Below are 19,403 nucleotides of genomic sequence, written 5' to 3' on the forward strand. Positions count from 1 at the left end.
GGCCAACCCTAACTTCAAGTGGGCAGAGAAGTGAAATCTCCACATGTCCCCAGAAAGGTTGGTAAATAGCCTGAGTGACTCTCTCCACACCCACCTAGCAGAGGTATGTGTGTATATCCTCTTCTCCCAACACACATATATTATTATTTATATATGGATGTGAGAGTTAGATTAGAAAGAAAGCTGAGCGCCGAAGAATTGATGCTTTTCAACTGTGGTGCTGGAGAAAACTCTTGAGAGAATCCCTCGGACTGCAAGGAGATCAAACCAGTTCATCCTAAAGGAAATCAGTTCTGAATATTCATTGGCAGGACCAATACTGAAGCTGAAGCTCCAATACTTTGGCCACTCAATGCAAAGAACTGACTCATTGGAAAAGACCCTGATGCTGGGAAAGATTGAAGGTGGGAGAAGGGAACGAGAGAGGATGAGATGGTTGGATGGCATCACCAACTCGATGGACAAGAGTTTGAGCAGGCTCCAGGAGTTTGTGATGGACAGGGAAGCCTGGTGTGCTGCAGTCCATGGGATTACAAAGAGTTGGACACGACTGAGCGACTGAACTGACTGAATAGTCTCTAGGGACCTGCTCCTATGGTAAATTAAGGAGACCAAAATTTAATACCCAGTTTCGAGTGGATGTCATTGGCATGGTTAACATAGTACAGAGAAAACAGCTAAAATGGAGAGAAACATTCGTAAATAGATACAGGAATAGGGCAACTGAATGTGTGGATATTTCATTTGCCAAATGTCACAGGAGCCTATTTCCTTTTGTGTATATGTGTCCCTCCTTTTTTGACCAAGTGACTGTTTTCTAAGCTCCAAATGACCAGCATCGGCGATCTCAATTGTCTTAAGACTTGAAAGAAGATAGTAGGAAACACAATATGGTCCAAGTTTTCCACTGGTTGTCTAGTTACTCAATAAATATTTGATTGATTGAGTAATCCCATGGCCTAGACAAATAGTGTGGCCTTGAAAGGCAACAACAATAAGCCAGGTGACAAAAAAAAGTTTCCACTCCAAATCCATGTGACCACAGCCACACAAACTCAGTCACAAGGCTGGAAGCACTTTTCCCAGGTTAAAGCTGCATCTGATAGCTGGGTGCTGTTTATAAACTTTGGCAAGATTTTTTTTTTTAGATAAAATGTTAAAACATGCTTTTGGAAAGTGAAGGTCTTTGTTCAGTTTGTTGCCCAAGCTCTTTGATCCACTAATTTCTCTCTTCCTTTGATTTTTCTCAAACCTTCAAAAGAGAAAGTCCATGTTTCATCTGGTGAGCAGCAAATCGTTTGCTCCTGATGGAGCGACCCCCTGGGCGGGGAAGCCTGGTGTTTGCCTTAGCCCGAGGCCTAGTGTTCCACAGAACAAAGCCATGGCCAAAGCATGTGCTCTGGCAGAAGACAAAGGTTTCCTAGTCACGGCAGAGCCTGGAGATTTTGACGAAGAGAGGATGTTTCCAGGAAACATCTTCTTTCCGTCTTTCCCAGCTCTCCATGGTGAAACCTTCTGCTGAGTCAGGGCTCCAGCGGGCAGGGACTCGTCAGGACAAGGCAGGGGCCTCGCCCTGCCGAGCTGAAGTGGTTTTAGCTGTGTCCGTCTCTTCTCAACCAATATTTAGAAAAGAAGCGCAGGAATTCCCTGGCAGCCCAGTGGTTAGGACTCCACGCTGTCACTGTCAAATGCCCTGGGTTCGACTCCTGGTAGGAGGACTAAACTCCCACAAGCTGTGCTCAGTGCAGCCCCCCAAAATGAAAAACAAGTGGGTGGGTTGGTCAGGGTCCGGAGGTCCCGCGGGCTCGGGTGAGTGGGGAATCAGCTGGCGTTTCTCTAGGAAGGCTCGCCTGTTGAGAGCCATGTTTCTCAACAGGTGGTCCCTGTGTTCCTGGAGGCACCTGGAATGATTTTAGGTGACGCGGAGAAGGACGGTGACCGGAGGAGCCTGGGCAGCTGGGGAAGGCGGGAGGGAGGCCGGAAGGGAGGGCCGATGGAGCGAGGCGCCATGACGGCTTTTCTGACGCCATGACGGCTTTTCCGACGCCATGACAGCTTTTCTGACCCCTGGCTTCGAGGAGGCTCCCCTCCACCCCCCAGAATCCACCGCATCTATCCCTGTGGCCGAGACTCGGGGTCACCCCGGGGCCAAGCCAAGGGCTTTCTAGAACAAAACAAGGCGGCTGGGCAGGGAAAGAGTAGGGCCCCACAGTCAGCGCATCAGAAGCGCCCAGGCTTCCTTCTCTGTCCCTCACCCCGCTGCCCGGATTCCTGCAGGGACCCTGGACCCCAGTTCTCTCGGAAGACTAAGGAGGAAAGGTGGCCATAGATTTCTCTTCAGCCCCCACCGAGGCGGTGAGCCCTGTGATCAAAGGGTGACTGTGAGTCACAGGAGAGGCAGAATGTTCTGGGATAAAAAAGTAGGGGAAGACTTAAAGTGTCAATGCTGTAAAAGACAAAGAACTATTCTAGGTTAGACAAGTAAATTCAGTGTCTGGCCTCAGGCTGGACCCTATACATGACATATGGGTGAGGGTTACAGGGGTGTGGGTGGGAAGACAGGAATGCTATATGGGAAATTATTAGGTCAACAGACAAAACTACAATAGGGACAGTAGATGAGATAAAAGTATTGCTTCTGGGGAAGTTTATGAAATTAATCACTGAGCTGTGGCCTCATAAGAGACTTTTCCTGCCCTTAGGAAAGACAGAGAAAGCACAGATAACACAGGCCATGAGGGAAAGTGTTAACCACGGGTGAGTCAGGGCAGAGTGGACTGTATTAGTTGTCACCAGTAGGAAGATGATAATTTATCACTCAAACCGGAACACTTTTGAGACTGAAAGGGAACCCAATTCATAATCACTATGCCAGGTCAACAGGTAAGAACCCGGACAATCCTGGACAACCCAGAACCCACATCATTGGTGACCCTGACTAGGAGAGTTCTGGTGACCTGTTGGCTGCAAAGGCCTGACTGATGGGGCTCGGGGGGAAATGGAATGAGAGAAAGTGAAAACGGGGCACACATCAAGAGGGGGTTTTATTTAAAAAAAAAAAAAAGAGTAGTCAGCAGAAGCAGAAAGTGGGGCCATAGTCATCACATCTTAGAGAGAGAAAACAAAACATCTTTTTAAATCTTCCCATCTCTATATATCAACATGGACGAATAACAAAAATATCCTGTTACTGGAAAACACAAAGGAATTTAGTATATACTAAAAGTGGTATTTTAAATCACTGGGGGAAAAGTACATTATTGAATGAATGACATTGGGACAGTTAAGCAGTTGGAAAGAATGAAGGTGAGAACACTTCATTCACAAATAGTGAATCATTACCACCACTTGGTGACAGAGTACACCAGTTTCCTGTTTATATTTATACCTTTTGTTATGCTCCTCCCAGGATCTCGGGTTAATCAAGAACTTTTAGCTCAAAGACTGTCATCACTGGCCCACTAGATGTCACCCTCACCTAAATTAATAGAGTTCTAAATATAGGCTTCATCTACAAAATTGACACTGAAGAGACCCCAGGTTCCTTTCCAAGAGCTAATTAGGAATCAGTTTTATATACACATGTATTGATACATCCTAGGGGTAGGAGACAGGGAGAGGCAGGCATTCAGAAGTCTGGCAGGAAGGGAGGCTCCAAACAATGAAAGAAGGCTGTGGATTGGAATCCGAGATTACCACTCAGTTTGTGGCTTAATGTACCTGAATGAAGTGAGGGAACAAGACAGGCAAAGATCCAGGGGAAGATGAGACCAGGAGGTGGTATCAGCAAGTGCAAACAGCCAGGGGCGGAGAGAGTGCCAGGGCCAGTAGTGAGGACGTGGGGTGTGGAGGGCTTGGTAAAGTATATAAATTCCATTCTAGATGAGAATCCACAGTAATGCAAATCTATGCCCCCAACCAGTAATGCTGAAGAAGCCGAAGTTGAACGGTTCTATGAAGACCTATAGGACCTCCTAGAACTAACACTCAAAAAAGATGTCCTTTTCATTATAGGGGACTGGAATGCAAAAGTAGAAAGTCAAGAGATACCTGGCGTAACAGGCAAATTTGGCCTTGGAGCACAGAATGAAGCAGGGCAAAGGGTGACAGAGTTTTGCCAAGAGAACGCACTGGTCATAGCAAACACCCTCTTCCAACAACACAAGAGAAGACTCTACACATGGGCATCACCAGATGGTGGACACCGAAATCAGACTGATTATATTCTTTGCAGCCAAAGATGGAGAAGCTCTATACAGTCAGCAAAAACAACACTGGGAGCAGACTGTGGCTCGGATCATGAACTCCTATTGCCAAATTCAGACTGAAATTGAAGAAAGTAGGGAAACCACTAGACCATTCATGTATGACCTAAATCAAATCCCTTACGATTATACAGTGGAAGTGACAGATTCAAGGGATTAGATCTGATAGACACAGTGCCTGAAGAATCATGGATGGAAGTTCGTGACATTGTACAGGAGGCAGTGATCAAGACCATCCCCAAGAAAAAGAAATGCAAAAAGGCAAAATGGTCATCTGAGGCCTTACAAATAGCTGAGAAAAGAAGAGAAGCTAAAGGCAAAGGAGAAAAGGAAAGATATACCCATTTGAATGCAGAGTTCCAAAGAATAGCAAGGAGAGATAAGAAAGCCTTCCTCGGTGATCAATGCAAAGAAATAGAGGAAAATAATAGAATGGGAAAGACTAGAGATCTCTTCAAGAAAATTAGAGATACCAAGGGAACATTTCATGCAAAGATGGGCACAATTAAGGAGAGAAATGGTATGGACCTAACAGAAGCAGAAGATACTAAGAAGAGGTGGCAACAATAAACAGAAGAACCATACAAAAAAGATCTTCATGACCCAGATAATCACGACGGTGTGATCACTCACCTAGAGCCAGACATCCTGGAATGTGAAGTCAAGTGGGCCTTAGGAAGCATCACTATGAACAAAGCTAATAGAGGTGAGGGAATTCCAGTTGAATTACTTCAGATCCTACAAGATGATGCTGTGAAAGTGCTTCACTCAACATACCAGCAAATTTGGAAAACTCAGCAGTGGCCACAAGACTGGAAAAGGTCAGCTTTTATTCCAATCCCAAAGAAAGGCAATGCCAAAGAATGTTCAAACTACCACACAATTGCAGTCATCTCACATGCTACCAAAGTAATGCTAAAAATTCTCCAAGTCAGGCTTCAACAGGACGTGAACCGTGAACTTCCTGATGTTCAAGCTGATTTAGAAAAGGCTGAGGAACCAGAGATCAAATTGCCAACATCTGTTGGATCATTGAAAAAGCAAGAGAGTTTCAGAAAAACATCTACTTCTGTTTTATTGATTACACCAAAGCCTTTGGGTGGATCACAACAAACTGTGGAAAATTCTTCAAGAGATGGGAATACCAGACCACCCGACCTGCCTCCTGAGAAATCTGTATGCAGGTCAAGAGCAACAGTTAGAAGTGGACATGGAACAATAGACTGGTTCCAAATCGGGAAAGGAGTACGTCAAGGCTGTATATTGTCACCCTGCTTATATAACTTATATGCAGAGTACATTATGCAAAATGCCGGGCTGGATGAAGCACAAGCTAGAATCAAGACTGCTGAGAAAAATATCAATAACCTCAGATATGCATATGAAACCACCCTTATGGCAGAAAGTGAAGAAAAACTAAAGAGCCTCTTGATGAAAGTGAAAGAGGAGAGTGAAAAGGTTGGCTTAAAAACTAAACATTCAGGAAACGAAGATCATGGCATCTGGTCTCATCACTTCATGGCAAATAGATGGGGAAACAATAGAAACAGTGACAGACTTTATTTTTTGGGCTTCAAAATCACTGCAGATGGTGACTGCAGCCATGAGATTAAAAGGTGCTTGCTCCTTGGAAGAAAAGCTATGACCAACCTAGACAGCATATTAAAAAGCAGAGACATTACTTTGCCAACAAGATCCATCTAGTTAAAGTCATGGTTTTTCCAGTAGTCATGTATGGATGTGAGTGTTGGACTATAAAGAAAGCTGAGCGCTGAAGAATTGATGTTTTTGAACTGTGGTGTTGGAGAAGACTCTTGAGAATCCCTTGGACTGCAAGGAGATCCAACCAGTCCATCCTAAAGGAAATCAGTCCTGAATGTTCATTGGAAGGACTGATGCTGAAGCTGAAACTCCAACACTTTGGCCACTTGATGCAAAGACCTGCCTCATTAGAAAAGACCCTGATGCTGGGAAAGATTGAAGGCGGGAGGAAAAGGGGACAACAGAGGATGAGATGGTTGGATGGCATCACCGACTCAATGGACATGAGTTTGAGCAAGCTCCAGGAGTTGGTAATGGACAGGGAGGCCTGGTATGCTGCAGTCCATGGAGTCTCAAAGAGTCGGACATGACTGAGTGACTGAGCTGAACCGAGATGAGATTGGAGAAGCCATTGGAAGAGTCTGTGATTTCTGACTTTTCATGGAAGAGTCCTCAGAATCTACCTGAATGTAATTCTCAGGAAGCACCCAACATAGCCAACTGGAGGCAATGTCTATAAAATAAGTGACCTGCAATCTTAAAAATGTCAATGTCCTGAACAACAAAGAGAGGTTGGGAAAACTTCCAGAATAAAGGAGACTATGTGACAAGAAAACACAAGCTGTGATCCTGGGCCGCATGCTCTCAGACATTATTGGGACAATGGACGATATTAGAAGATGGGTTAGAAACTGCATAACATTGTGGTATTAATAGTCAGTTTCCTGAAGTTGGCTACTCTGTTGTGGCTATGGTTGGGAATATCTTACTTTTAGAGTAAAAACAATGAAGTATTAAGAAGTAAAGGAATAAGGCTTAGGGGTGATAGATACTGTTAGAGGGTGGAAGAGAGCCCCTTAGAATTGAGTCTGTATGTAAATTGCAGTAATTTGACCCCTGAATCACCCCTCAATGGGAGTTAGGGGTCTCAGCCAGGAGGCTGAAGTTCTAAAACCATGATCCTTAAAACCACCGTTTTAATGACACAACATTGTTATATTTCTGTTAATTTTTTCACCTCCTGCCCAAAGCAGTTTCTATGGTTTCTGTATCTCAAGAGAACCTTCAAAAGAAGCCAGCGCTCCACTCTTGGAGGACTTAGCTACCCGCTTCTCATCTGAGTGGATGACAGCCGCCCTCTGATGAGATGATAAAAGCCTTGCTCAAGGAGATAAAAGTCCCAAGTTTCTCTGGAACTGACATCCCGAAGAGCACTGGCTTTCGTCCAAGAAAATCATCCCTAACATGTAATCTCTGGGCTTTCAAAAGCTAACCCAAAAATGTGACAACAAATTAAGCTCCAAGTAAAGAGTGGGCATAAATTGCGTTTGCTTAGGGTCCACATTTTGTCTGCTGGCTGAAGATGAATGTTGGAAAACAGGGGCAATATACCGAGGGAGAAGGATAGTTTGGGCTGAAATAACCATTCTTCAGCACCAAGCATCTTTATGAGCATCCATTACCGTCAAGATAGCCTGTTAAGTACTATGTACAAAATAAAGGACAATTTAAACAAGATATCTTCCTCTGCTTTTGTGTCTTCATACTAGAGGAGTTTGGTGAGGTACAAAAAAAAAAAAAGACTGTGATATTGTTTTATTTTCTTTTTAGGAGGTGACTGACAGTGCCATGGGGAAACAGCAGCTCTGCAGACCGGTTGTGGGCGGTCTGGCTGTTGGTTTTCCCAGTGAAACAGCAAATAAGCACAACCCTTGCATTGAGAAATTGGCGAGAGAGCAGAGCAAATCCAGAGAAAGGTTATGACAGCGCTAAAAGCAGAATGAAACAGGGTCTTATTAAGAGCTGCTACTGCTACTAAGTCGCTTCAGTCGTGTCTGACTCTGTGCGACCCCATAGACAGCAGCCCACCAGGCTCCCCCGTCCGTGGGACTCTCCAGGCAATACCGGAGTGGGTTGCCATTTCCTTCTCCAATGCGTGAAAGTGAAAAGTGAGAGTGAAGTCGCTCAGTCATGTCCAACTCCTAGCGACCCCATGGACTGCAGCCTACCAGGCTCCTCCGTCCATGGGATTTTCCAGGCAAGAGTACTGGAGTGGGGTGCCATTGCCTTCTCCACTTATTAAGAGAGGTCTAGAGAAATTGAGGTTACCCACAGAGGACGATACTTATTTATGATCTTCACGTGTGTAAATGGGATGCTTAATGAGATGGGTTTTCCAACTTCACTGAGCTATAAACAGAGGGAAATGAGTTAAAATTTTAAAGGAAGACTTTGGGGATAAAACATTTGGATTTGCTGATGTTGGAAAATCAAACCCAGAAGCGAGCTACCATGGTTTCCTAGAGGACCTTCCAAAGAATATACAACACTCCGTTTTGGAAGACAGGTATCAGCTGGCTTCTCACCCAAGTGGATGCCAGCCACCCTGTGATGAGCTGGTTTTTAAAAAAAAAAATGCCAAGAAGCTCATTACCCTCACCCAAGAGAGCTTTCCTACTGGCCCTCTGGTAGTGCCTGAGAGTCTCACCTTAGTTAGCCGGTTTTTCGTTTTTTCCTTTCATGTTAAGGCATTTAAGGTCACAATTAAAATGTAGATATGCTCTGTGAGGGTTTGATGTCTCCCTAGGATCAGCCATTAACACCTTTCCTCACTAAGTTATCAAGTGAGCGAGTCACTTATCAGGATGTTGGGGAAAACGCAGGGACTTGGGAAAACAAGGCTAGAACAAGGAAGTTTGGATGGTAGAAAAGGCACCGAGGAAACTTTAGGGCTTTCCTAGGGAGGACAAATCCAAGTGGCTCAGCGCTGTCTGCACCATTAGGGTTCACGAGAGAGACCACTGATTGGGGTCTGGCCTCTCCAGTCTACTTCACTTTCTTCTCTCCTTCCCTCTGTAGTCTCTGCTTTCCTTTCTCGCGAAGTTATTTCTGCAAATATCGCGGGCACTAGACGTTAGACGCACCATCCCAGGCTCCGAACATACCTTCAACACATTTTGTTGTTGTTGTTTAGTCGCTCAGTCATGTCCGACTCTTTGTGACCCCATGGACTGCAGTCCACCAGGCTCCTCCGTCCATAGGATTCTCCAGGCAAGAGTACTGGAGTGAGTTGCCGTTCCCTTCTCCAGGGGATCTTCCCGACCCAGGGATCAAACCTTGTCTCCTGCATTGGCAGATGGATTCTTTACCACTGAGCCACCTGGGAAACCCTGAACACATTTTAGTGCTATTTAATTTCCCAAAGCAGGATGCTGTTCTTCCTGTACTGTGTGGATTTAACCCCGTCTTGTTCACTAGGATTCTCGATATGGAGCCAAGAGCACACTGCGGGAAAAGCTTTCATCCTTAGGGTGCACACACCAGGGGCTGCACTGACTTGGGACACCTCAGGGCCCTGGGCCTTGAAAACACGGTACATGTGACTCTTGCCACATGGGCACTTGCGTACATGCAATGATTATCTACTCTGTTTCATTCACCCTGTCATAGTCCATTGGCTTTTTTTTTTAGAGAGTCTATTGTTTGTTCTGTCTATTTGATTATGGGATTTAAGAATCTTCGTGTTTTCTAAGTACGTGGTGTGCCATTAATGCTCGAGGTCACAGATTGACTGTTACAGCTCCCTCTGTAGCCTCTCTATTGAAAAAACAAACAAACAAAACAGTGCTCCCTCCTTCATTGTTGGTGAGAATGTAAAGAATGTAACTTGGTGCAGCTACTGTAGAACAGGATGGAGGTTCCTCAAAAAACTAAAAAGAGAGTTACCATATGATCCAGAAATCTGACTCCTGGGTATATATCTGGAGAAAGCTCTAATTCAAAAAGATACATGTAGCCCCATGTTCACAGCAACACTGTTTACAATAGCCAAGACATGGGAGCAACCTAAACGTCCATCGACAGGTGAATGGATAAAGAAGATATGGTATGTATACAATGGAATACTATTCAGCCATAAAAAAGAATGAAATAATGCCATTTGCAGTAATATGGATAGACCTTGAGATTATCATACTAAGTGAAAAAAGCCAGAGAAGACAAATCCCATATGATATCACTTACATGTGGCATCTAAAATATGACACAAATGAATTTATCTGCAAAACAGAAACAGACTCATGGAGAAGAGACTTGTGGTTGCCAACTGGAAAGGGGGTGTGGGGACTGGGAGCCTGGAGTTAGCAGATACAAATGATTATATATAGGATGGATAAACAACAAGACTCTACTGTATAGCTCAGGGATATATTCAATATCTCGTAATAAACCATAATGGAAAAGAATATTTAAAAAAAAATTCCCTGTAGGTGTGTTTAACTCAGAAAGCACAACTTGCTTAGCCATTTAATTTTGTATTTTCTCATAATAAAGTTTAATGCAATAGCACTGTGTTTAAAATATTAAAATCATTTTAGCATTAGAAACAATATTCTGAAAGATCTACAGCAAAACAGATTAGATGCAAATATTTACCACCGGGAAGTTTTCCTCTCTGGTTCCTAATGACTATGATTTGGTTCATTCCCCACATTTTTGTGGAGTTCCTGCTCCCCCCAGGCTGTGTGCTAGGCATGGAGTATCCGGTGTAAACAAAGGGACTGCCAGAGTCCAGCTCTCTTTCTCTCCATCTGCACGTCTCTCTGGAGCTCGGACAAAACGAGACCCTGGAGAGAAATGAGTTGTGGTCCTAAAGGCTGGGTTTTAGAGCTGACTACTGGAGACTCACAACCTAATTCCTCCTGGGAAGAGTGATGTGCAGGCAGATAGATTCCAGGGCTGCCTACAAACGTGGGATACATCTCCCCAAAATGCAGTCCTGAAGACTCTGCCTCAACTCCCTTTAACCACGAAGAACACACTCATTTTAAGGAACACGATGCAACTCGGGAGAGGAGGCACGCATCTATCCTCGGGGTCTTCCGAACCAGGCAGTAAGCCTGGAGCACAACACAGCGTCTCAGCGCCTTCACTGGCCTCTCCGAAAGCAAGCAGCCCTCATCCGTTCCCACTTGTGAACCAAAAGGCAGCTGACCCCACGGGAGGGAGACGTGTGAGACTAGAGATGCTCTCGGAGGGGCCGTCGCTAAGTCTCTCATGCAAGCACCTGGCACAGGGCTTCAGGCACCCCCGCAGGCGAAGGCCTGGAGGGTCAGGCCGCGTGGGCCTCACCCCGCGCCCGCAGCCTGGGCGCGGCGCCACCTGCTGCCCGACGGGCGCTGCCTTCTCTCAGCGCACTCGTTCCGTGCGCTGAAGCAGGTGGAGAAACGCCCTAGCTGTGTCTCCAACTGGCCTTTCCCCGGATGCCCGGGAATGTTTGCTCATCCACAGCGCCCTTCTGACCCGCAGGTCAAGCTGGGAGCGGGAACTACTTGAACCTTTTTTCTCTTCTGTTTCTGACGACTCCTCGCCAGGCTCCTTCAAGCTCGTTCATCCACCCACCTCTCGGGTGGAACGGGCCCCCTTCCTGCGCGCAGTCCTTCCTGGTCTGGCCTGTAAGCATCTCAGACCCTCCTGTACTTGCTCCTGTTTCCTTCCTCCCATGAGACGCCAGGTTCATCGAGGGCTGGGACTTCATCTTACTTACCTTCGATGTTCGGGTCAAACACGGTAGCAGGCGCTCAACAAATGTTGGATAAATGAAGGAACAGATCTACTAGTGTGGCTGACTTCAAGCTAGGGGAGCAAGTCACAGCGTCGGCTTCAACTCCACGTTGCTCCCACATGGTTTGACGTGAATTTATATTCGTTTTTTTCCTTTACTTCCAAAAATTTAAAGAATGGTACTGTTCTCTGATACAGAGTCTCTTCTCAAAAGTCTTTGGAATTATTGTACCAGGCTTATCCTAGAATTTTAAATTAATTCTCCTATTGTGAGGGGAATTTAGAGGTACAAATTTCCAATTACAAAATAAAGGAGTCACAGGTATGAAAAGTGCAGTGTGGGAAATATAGTCAATAACATAATGTCTTTATATGGTGATACATGGTAACTAGACTTATCCGTGGTGATCATTTTGTAATGTATAGAAATTACATTTTGTAATGTATAGAAATATTGAATCACGATGTCATGTACCTGGAACTAACATATTGTTGTAGGTCAGTTATTCTTCATAAACAAACAAACTCATGAAAAAAGAGATTGGAAGTATGGGGTTAGAGAGAAGCAGAGGGAATTGATTGAAGCTGGTCCAAAGGTGCAAACTTCCACTTACAAGATAAGGAAGTAGTAGGGATATAAGATACAAGATGATTAATGTAATTAATATGATTGCACGTTATATATGAAAGTAAGTAGTTAAGATCATAAATTCTAAGAGCTCTTATCACAAGGAAATTTTTTTCTTTTGTATCTACTAATATATGAGGTGATGAATGTTCACTAGGCTTACTGTAATCATTTCATGATGTATGTAAGTCACATGATTATGCTGAACCCCTTATACTGTGCTGTGTGTCGATTATATTTCAGTAGAACTGGAAGAGACGATACATAATTAAAAATAAGCAAATAAAAATACATTTTTTTAATTTGAAGGGACTTATGTGGTAAAGAATCTGTCTGCAATGAGGGAGACCGGGGTTCAATCCCTGGGTCGGGAAGATCCCCTGGAGAAGGAAATGGCAGCCCACTCTAGTATTCTCACCAGGGAAATCCCATGGACAGAGGAGCCTGGGGGCTACAGTCCACGGGATTGCAAAGGACACAACTGAGCCACTAACACTTTCACTTTCATATGAGAAGCAAACTGATTTTGCCACAAACATTATAGCACCATTCTAAATAGTGTTAGGTCACCAAAAATCTTCCTAAAATTCAAATTCCAGTGTCAACAGACATTGTTCGTCATTTCTTTCACCTTTCTACTAGAGTGTTTTGCATACTGAATCTGCATATTACTTGCTATTTTGCTTCACTACTACAGTATTCAGTATCAATTATATGTGTATTAATCATATAAACTACATAAAATTTTGCATCATTTTAATGCATTGTATGCATTTATCTAGAATATAATTTTTCCTGGAATGGGTCCTTCTCTTTGTGCTAAAGAAATAATCTTGGATCTAGAAATTCAAAATGAATAGTAGGAAGATTGCATTAGGTATGATCAATTATGCATAAGAACACATATATCAAGGCTGGGCTAAATTTTGTAATAAAATGTATTGATGCAATACCTTAAGTAACTATTGTTTTAGAAATGTCTAACAGGTAGCCCTTTCTCATTTTGACAATATTAAATTCAGGTGACAATTCCTTCACGCTTTAGTAATCAGCAATACCTGTTCATACTTTGATAAGTTCAGGAAGAATCTATGGTTTAGAAAAATAAGCTTTGGGGCAATACCAGCACATGACCATGGGGACGGATCCCTCAGGTGGGAGTGATTAGGAGACTGGGACAGAGAAAACGGGCAAAGGGCTGTTTTTTCTGCTGCCCTGAAATATCATAAAAATAAGTTATAAAGTAGTTGGTATAGAGGCAATAAGAAGATCACTGTGGGAATTCCCTGGCAATTCAGTGGTTAGGACTCCACGCTTTCACAGCCAAGGGCGCAGGTTCAATCCCTAGTCAGGGAACTAAGATCCCACAAGCCATATGACAGCCAAAATAAAATGACAAAAATCACTGTAACAATAGAAACTGTTGCATATATATCTACATACCCTCTAGGTGCTTGACAGCCATTCTCGGGCTAATTTAGAGAACTTGATCTTCTTTGTTAGAATATCAAGTCAAATAAAAGTAAAGAAACTCAAGGATTACAGAGAAATGATTTGAGGGCAGAAAACCCTCTTCAGGTTTTTTAAAGCATTATGTAGTCATCTGCCTACACTAACCATACCGGTGGCCAGCCTATGTCTAAGCCATTTATGGGATATTTTAGGAGCACTTGGCCTAGGGAAGGGCCGAAGTCTATTTGCAGTGAACTGCTATTACTTGTAGAGGTTCCCAGGTGGCACAGTGGTGAAGAATCTGCCTGCCAATTTAGGAGACACGGGTTCGATCCCCCATCTCCAGGTCAGGAAGATTCCCCTGGAGGAGGAAATGGCAACTCACTCCAGTATTCTTGCCAGGGAAGCCCCATGGACAGAGGAGCCTGGTGGGCTACCGTCCATGGGGTCGCACAGAGTCGGACAGGACTGAGCGTACAGGCGCGTGTATGATACGTGTCTGTAAAGCTGTATATGATCTTTACATACTTCCACGTTTTCCGAGTTTTCTACTACAAGCATGTTACTTTTATCAGAAAGTATCCTTCTTATAAAGAAATCGGAGGAAGGGGTGTGGGAAAGCAGTTCTTCTCTAAGTATCTGAAGCCACAATGACGGCTGAATGCACCGTGTGTTTTCATCATTGCAGAGGCTGATAAAGGACCAAACGGGCAGACCCTGAAGCACAGAGGCTTCAGTTAAAGAGAGGAAGATAGCACGCTGGAAGGGGGAGATGGGTTCCTGGTCTGATGAAGGCCTTTCTCCTCTCTAATGGAGACAGCTTGTCCTTCAAACTTCAGCCACTGCATCTTACTCTGACCACAGCAAAGATGAAAAACAGTTGGCCCATCTTTTTATCTACCCTTTAAAATGGACTGACACAGTTCTGTTTGAGATGGCATGGCATGCTTCTTCTGGAAGTGTAAGAGCTCTTGCCATTTTACAGACTCTAGGGTGAAGGGGGCTCCTGGGGAGATAGATGAGACAATATGATGAGATCAGAAACTTGTGTTCCTGAAAAGTTTGCTGTGGAATTGTGCCTTTCCTGAAAAACCAGCTTAAAAGACAGTGTTCAGTCTGCAGATGGCATCACTGACTCAATGGACATGAGTTTGAGCCAACTCCAGGAGATGGTGAAGACAGGGAAGCCTGGTGTGCTGCAGTCCATGGGGCCGCAAAGAGTCAGACACAGCAGAGGGACTGAACAATGACAACACGTCTGCAGAGTAACTCTGTGTTACCTACTATCAGTAAGGCGCTCCCGGGGCAGTCCCATGGAAGCCAATTTTCAACTGAGTTCACTCTTAAAGGGCTGGAAACCCTGAGAGGATCCCATTTCAAAGCACTGCTCACTCGTGAGTTTTCACTCCTTCCTTGGATGACTTCCTAAGGATGCCAGGCCGCTACACAGCAGAGCATGGTGCCTTTTGTGTGTGTGTGAAGGAACAGATCTGTTCTAGAGTATACTCTCATTGCTTGAGCCTAACAATAGACAACCTTGCCTTGGGCTGTTCCGGTAACTCCATAAGACCAAGCTTGGAATCTCCAGAGTTCAACTCTGCTGGCATTTGTTCCCGTGAGAAAGAGAGATCGAGTGGAGGAGGGCCAGCCAGGTTCCTTCAAACTTTAAAAAGAAACATCTGTTGCATTTCAGGGGCTGAATTCAGCAGAGAAGAGCCAACTCCTGACCAGGTCCAGATCAGTACTGGTGACTTTATGCTAGATTGAAAATTACCCATAACTTAATGCATACATACGTGCTAAGTTGCTTCAGTCATGTCTGACTCTTTGTGACCCCATGGAGCCTGCCAGGCTCCTCTGTCCATGGGATTCTCCAGGCAAGAATACTGGAGTGGATTGCCATGCCCTCCTCCAGGGGATCTTTGCAACCCAGGGATCAAACCCGCGTCTCTTGTGTCTCCTGCATCGGCAGGCGGGTACTTTACCACTAGAGCCACCTGCGAAGCCCCATAAGGTATTGAGGGACATGTAAAAATCACTACAGCCAAAGTTATCTTAAAGATTCCTTTCCTTTTGGATTTGATGGGAAATATTCATTGTTGACCTAGACTGAGTCCAAATGATTATTGTAAATTCCATCAAAAAACCCTTTAAAAGGAACAAAAGGACACTGTGACCACTGCTGTATGATCACACACGTTGGATGAACACTGGCAGTGCCAAAGAACCACTGGGCTAAACAGCACTGGAGACAGCCCTTGACCAATGGCTTTCATCCTGGCTGTATGCACTTACTTTTATACAGAAACAGCTTTAATATATGCATGCCTCATTAGTTTTAATTTCCATATAGATGAAAAGTTGCCAACTACTAAATGGAAAAAGCACTAAACCAAAAGGCAAGGCAGCTCTCTCTGTCCCAGTGAACTTGAATGAGTCACAACTTCACCAGGTCTCACGATTTCTACCTACAAAATGAGAATAACATTATCTACCCCCTCTGACTTGCCTGTTGTTTTTTTTTTAAAGCTGCATAATGCTTTAACCAGTTTATTTTATTTAGTGAACAGTTACATAGGACTTACTGTTGCTGTTGCTTAGTCACTAAGTTGTGTTCGACTCTTGTGATGCCATGGACTATAGCCCTCCAGGCTCCTCTGTCCATGGGATTCTCCAGGCAAGAATACTGGAGTGGGTTGCCATTTCCTTCTCAAGGGGATCTTCCCTACCTAGGGCTCGAACGTGTGTCTCCTGGATTGGCAGGCAGATTCCTCACCACTGAGCCACCAGGGAAGCCCCACATAGGACTCCCTACTTCTGTCTTCTCCTGCCTTCATTCTCAAACTCAAACTAGAACTTAAACCATCGACTCTCTTGTTCTGCGACCTTCAGACACTGACAGATGTTATAGCATTGGCTCTCCTGTGTCTCCAGCTGACTGACCGTAGATCTTGAGATTTCCTACCCAAAACAATACACTCAGTGAAACGTCTTTAATGAAAGGGGGAGAATCAAGCATTCATCATGAATCATTTACAAGTATTGGACACCAAATACTAGATGTGAAGTTACTCTTCTTAGACGTATTACAGATAACCAATAAGCATAGATGATAAAATCAGAATCACACCATTTGGGCCCTAGGCGTCCTGTGCCTGGCCCTTTCCTAAGGTCTGGTGATGCTCCTGTCCTTGGAATCTGGGAGATACCTGCCTCCTTATCTACTGTTCCTTTTCTTTTGTCAGGAGCCAGCTTGAGTGGATTATATGCAACCAAAGGAAATGAGAATTTTGCACACATTCTTTTGATTTGCCTTTGTTTATGGTGCTTGAATCTTGAATGAAAAAAAAACACAAACTTTTTAACTTGAATAAAGTCAGATGTAGGTTTCATTTCCTTTATAAGCTTTGCCTTTAGTTTTAGTCTTCAAGTAGCCATTTGCACCTCAAGATTATATAAATATTCATCCATGTTTTTTGTTACTTTATTTTTCTTTCTTCTTTCTTCATTATCTTCCCTGCATTTCCCTTTGGTTCTTATGTGGTTTTATTTTTTTCCATTAAAATTTCAAATCAGTCTGGGTTTTTTTAACACATATAAAATGTGTGGTACAAGACAGGTGTCAATCTTTATTTTTTTCAAGGGCTAAAGAAAAAGAAGCATACATATATTTGAGAAAAAGCCTGGGAATGCGGTTTCATATCTAGACTAGTCCCGATTCCTCTATAACTGAGTTTTGGTTTCAGAAACTTTGAATCGATCACAATTCTTCTGAAGTTGGTCCTTTGCTCTTGGCTTGTTCTGTCTTGATGAATTCCTGGGCATGAAAAAAAAGAAAGAGTGATCGAGAGTTTGTTCTTAAATATTGGTAACGTGGGAGTGGCGCCTATAATTTTTATATTCCTAATCTATCCATCTCTCTATATAAATGTCTCCCAGTCGCTCATGCCTGAAATAAATTCACTGTAATCAGCATTTACCCTGCTTTATTATTATATTCCTGGCATATAGCACATAGAGTCTCCTTCTCTAGAGAATAACAAATCCAAGGACATTGTGTTCCATTTTTATGACGAGACGCATATTTCCCAACAAGAGGCAAAGCCTTCATGTCAAAGGATTGAGTGGATGGTACTTATAAAACATTCCAGCTGGTTAAACGCAGGGCACTGACTGACTAAAGCTGGCTCAAACTCTGAGTTGGCTCTGAACCCACAACATGTTCATTTGATTGTGAATTGGATTAACTTTCGCTCCTCTGAAGCTCTTGCCTCTCACCATTTCGTTCTGAAGGAGGAAAACATGTTAGCCGTCATGTTAGCCCGCAGTTCAATCTGCCGAACATGGGTGTGTGCTCCCATGGAAAGCAGCCCCGTTCTCATAGGCATGTTTTTAACAACTGGGTGTGCAAAAAAACGGGGCTGTGTCTATGCCCCTTTGCCTCTTAACCTACAGGTCCGGCTCCCATGGTCTCAACTTTTTGTGAATATTTTTGTCTCAGAATGTCGTTTAGCTCTTACTCCATCTCTATGTGAACAGTGTCTGCCTCCTGCTGCTGCCTCTTGCTGCTGCTAAGTCGCTTCAGTCGTGTCCAACTCTGCGCGACCCCATAGACGGCAGCCCACAGGCTCCGCTGTCCCTGGGATTCTCCAGGCAAGAATACTGGAGTGGGTTGCCATTTCCTCCTCCAGTGTATGAATGGGGAAAGTGAAAGTGAAGTCACTCAGTCGTATCCGACTCTTAGCAACTCCATGGACTATAGCCTACCAGGCTCCTCCGTCCATGGGGTTTTCCAGGCAAGAGTACTGGAGTGGGGTGCCATTGCCTTCTCCGTTGCCTCTTGAACTGACCACAATATAGAGTGAAAGTGCAATTCACATTTCCCTTTAGCATGCATGGACAATTACTAAATAGTACTCCTTTTACCATAAAGAAAGCGAAGAATTAATGCTTTTGAACTGTGGTGTTGGAGGAGACTCTTGCGAGTCCCTTGGACTGCAAGGAGATCAAACCAGTCGATCTTAAAGGAAATCAGTCCTGAATATTGATTGGAAGGACTGATGCTGAAGCTGAAGCTCCAATACTTTGGCCATCTCATGGGAAGAACTGACTCACTGGAAAAGACCCTGATGCTGGGAAAGACTGAAGGTGGGAGAGGAAGGGGACGGCAGAGGATGAGATGGTTGCATGGCATCATTGACTCAATGGACATGGGTTTGGGTAAACTCTGGGAGTTGGGGATGGACAGGGAGGCCTGGCATGCTGCAGTCCATGGGGTCGCAAAGAGTCAGCACAACTGAGCGACTGAACTGAACTATCTTTTTAAAATTTGAAGTGTAGACACACAAAATATTTTTGGACTCTTGATTGAAAGATAAATCAGGGAATTCCCTGGAGGTCCGGTGGTTAGGACTCTGCCTTCTCACTGCAAAGGGCCCAGGTTCCATCCCTTGTTGGGGAACTAAGATCCTGTGAGCTGTGTGGTGCAGACAAAAAAAGAAGAAGAGATACATCCGACTGTTTCAACTGATATGACCCAAACTGACAGCAGGCATACCTGTTCTTTTTTCTTAAAATTTTATTTATTATTATCGTTTTACTCTGAAAGCTGGGTATCATGGTGGGGTCCTAGATAAAGAAAATAAATGCTTCTTATCCTATTCCTTCTGCTTCACATTGAAGACGGGGGTGATCCTCCTCTTACCACTCTCCGCCATCAGTCCACAGCCCCCTGA

The 19,403-nt window shown here is 44.2% G+C and overlaps 1 protein-coding gene and 1 long non-coding RNA gene across 9 annotated transcripts in view; one reads left to right on the forward strand and one right to left on the reverse strand.

The window, feature by feature from the left end:
- CCBE1 (collagen and calcium binding EGF domains 1) overlaps positions 1–19,403 on the reverse strand; it is a 401,394-nt gene that overhangs the window by 256,902 nt on the left and 125,089 nt on the right. The gene's annotated exons all lie outside the window — the stretch shown is intronic.
- LOC145534774 (uncharacterized) lies at positions 1,539–5,670 on the forward strand. The gene is made up of 2 exons (XR_014074983.1): positions 1,539–1,709; positions 4,015–5,670. It is a non-coding gene; the product is annotated as an uncharacterized LOC145534774 (long non-coding RNA).

This window comes from Giraffa tippelskirchi, chromosome 14 (genome assembly GCF_054371585.1).
Source record: "Giraffa tippelskirchi isolate mGirTip1 chromosome 14, T2T-mGirTip1v1.2.pri, whole genome shotgun sequence".
Taxonomy (NCBI): domain Eukaryota; kingdom Metazoa; phylum Chordata; class Mammalia; order Artiodactyla; family Giraffidae; genus Giraffa; species Giraffa tippelskirchi.